This window comes from Humulus lupulus, chromosome 6, assembly GCF_963169125.1.
Source record: "Humulus lupulus chromosome 6, drHumLupu1.1, whole genome shotgun sequence".
In the NCBI taxonomy this organism is placed as follows: domain Eukaryota; kingdom Viridiplantae; phylum Streptophyta; class Magnoliopsida; order Rosales; family Cannabaceae; genus Humulus; species Humulus lupulus.
In genome coordinates this window covers 109,042,796-109,045,527 of record NC_084798.1, presented here as the reverse complement: position 1 = coordinate 109,045,527, position 2,732 = coordinate 109,042,796, and positions in this window count along the sequence as shown.

Here is a 2,732-nt window from a genome sequence, read left to right as displayed (position 1 = left end):
GACCAGGACCGCAATCAAGAATTGCTATGCGTGTCCCTCGACCTGATTGATGAAAGACGAGAAGATTCACAGCGACAGCTCGCGCACTATAAAAAAAATATCACTCGTTATTTCAACTCAAAAGTCAGAAAACGCGCCTTTAGCGTTGGCGACCTCGTCCTCAGAAGAGTCTTCTTAGCCAGTAAGGATCCCAAAGATGGAGTATTGGGACCGAACTGGGAAGGGCCCTACCAAATAGTCGAGGTCATAAAAGAAGGAACCTATAAGTTAGCTCGGCTTAATGGAGAAGCAGTCCCACGAACTTGGAACGCTATCCATTTGAAGAAATATTATCAATGATACCTTTGCTTAATCAGAAAGGCCATCTTTTGTTTATTAAGTAATGAGAATTAAATATTTTTTCATTAATGTGTATATTTGTGGATGTAATGTCAAGTAACCACGAAAGACCCTTTCCTAATTACTTGGGGGGCATATGTCCTGGATATAACCAGGTCATCTTAAAGACTTAGAAGTTTGTTCAAATTGATTGATCGATGTTTTTCTTACAAAGCATGAGATATCGATAAAGGATTAACGGGAACTAAGTTGTATCCTGGATATAACCTGGTCGTCCTAAAAACATAGGAGTTAATTCAAATTGATTGATCGATGTTTTTCTTAAAAAGCATGAGATATTGATAAAGGATTGATGTGAACTAAGTTTTCAAATTAACGTCCGGGATACAACCAGGTCCTAAAAACTTAGAAGTTAATTCAAATTGATTGATCGATGTTTTTCTTAAAAAGCACGAGATATCGATAAAGGATTAACGTGAACTAAGTTGTATCATGGATATAACCAGGTCGTCCTAAAAACTTAGAAGTTAATTCAAATTGATTGATCGATGTTTTTCTTAAAAAGCATGAGACATTGATAAAGAATTGACGCGAACTAAGTTTTCAAATTAACGTCCTGGATATAACTAGCTCCTAAAACTTAGAAGTTAGTTCAAATCGATCGATCGATGTTTTTCTTAAAAAGCACGAGATATTGATAAAGGATTGACACGAACTAAGTTTTCAAATTAACGTCCTTGATATAACCAGGTCATAAAACTTAGAAGTTAGTTCAAATCGATTGATCGATGTTTTTCTTAAAGAGCACGAGATACCAATAAAGCATTAACACAAACTAAGTTTTCAAATTAATGTCCTGGATAAAACCAGGACTTAACTCTTAGAAGTTGGTTCAAGTTGGTTAACAGATGTTTTTCTTAGAAAAGCATGAGATGTCAATCACAACACCAACAGAAACTAAGATTATTACCAAATGCATAGAAGTGAAATAAGATAGAGGCAAAAGTATGTAAATCAGTTGAAGTAAAACTGAAGAAATCAATTGTCTCGAGGTTAAAAAACCTCATAAGATAAAGTTACAAAAAATAGTAAACGATAAAAAAGGAGAAAATTCCTAAGCCCTGCCAGGCCGCTCTGATGAAGTCACCCCCTCGCCGTCCTGCTCGGTTGCAGTCGGAGTCTCCCCGGTCTCAAGGGCGCCTCTTGTTCGAGGCGAGCTTTGAAATTCCCCAGGAAGGACTCCCACACTTCTGTCCCCAAGAAGGAAAAGTCACCAATTGGGTTGAAGGCCCAGCAATGGTACAACATGTTCTCCCTGGAGGTGCTGGAGGTCGCCTTCTCCACCACAAGGGTAGCCTTAGCTTCTTCAAGTTCCACCTTCATGGTGTCCAGAGCAACCTTGGTGGACTCGGCCTCCAGTAGCTTAGGTCGAGATGCGTCCAGCTCTGCCTACACGGTCGCCAGGGCGGCTTTGGCGTCCTGATCCTGTTTCTGGGCAGTCGCAAGGGCGGCCAGGGCAGTGCAATGCTCGCTCCTCATCTCCTCGAGCCTGGCCCTAGATCGGGATATGCTCCGGTGAAGAGCCAAAACTGCCTGCAAGAAAGAAAAAATGTGTAAGGCGGATGCCTTAAAAATAAAGCAAATGAAAAGAAACAAATGGTAGAGCTTACTTACCATGAGGGCCATTCCCATTGAAGACTCCATCACGTTCTCAGGACTCCTCGTCTCTATCTCTCGCAGGTCCCTCGGGGTGGCATTGTAATAGTGGTCAACTGTGTAGCTCGCAGTTTCGTAGACCGTCCCTCGAAAGACCTCGGGGATTTTCTCTATGGCCTGGGTGTTGATTGGGATGCATACCAGGGGAGCTGGGTAGCCAAGGCCCCGGTTGATGCCTCCTTTTCTCGAGCAGAAACGGGAGGTCGCGGGGGAGGTGGAGCCATCTTCTTTGCGGCAGGAGGGGGTGGAGGCACCTTTTCAGTGGCAGAGGGGCCTGGGTTTTTCCCCTTATCCGGGGACTTGGAGGATGTCCCAACAACCTTCTTCGTCATCCGGAGCCTCTTCACCAAGGGCCCAGAGGGAGGATTTCCCCCCTGGAACATGGACCGCTAGCTGTCATCCCCAGGCTGCGACATCTCCTCAGCTGAAACAATGACAGCAAAGTATTGATATACATGTAAAAATACTTTGATCACAAAAAAAAGGGGGCTAGTGTATAGAAAAAGGTCCTACCCTCAGAGCTAGAGGAGGAATCTATTGTCACGATCTCTGGCCCCGGAGCTTCTACGGGAGAGTCTAAGGTAATGACCTCACGGGTGAGAAGAGGTTCTGGATCTGGATCCGCCTCAGGGCTAGACTCCTCTACGTACTGCCTAATACCCGGAGCTACTACACCC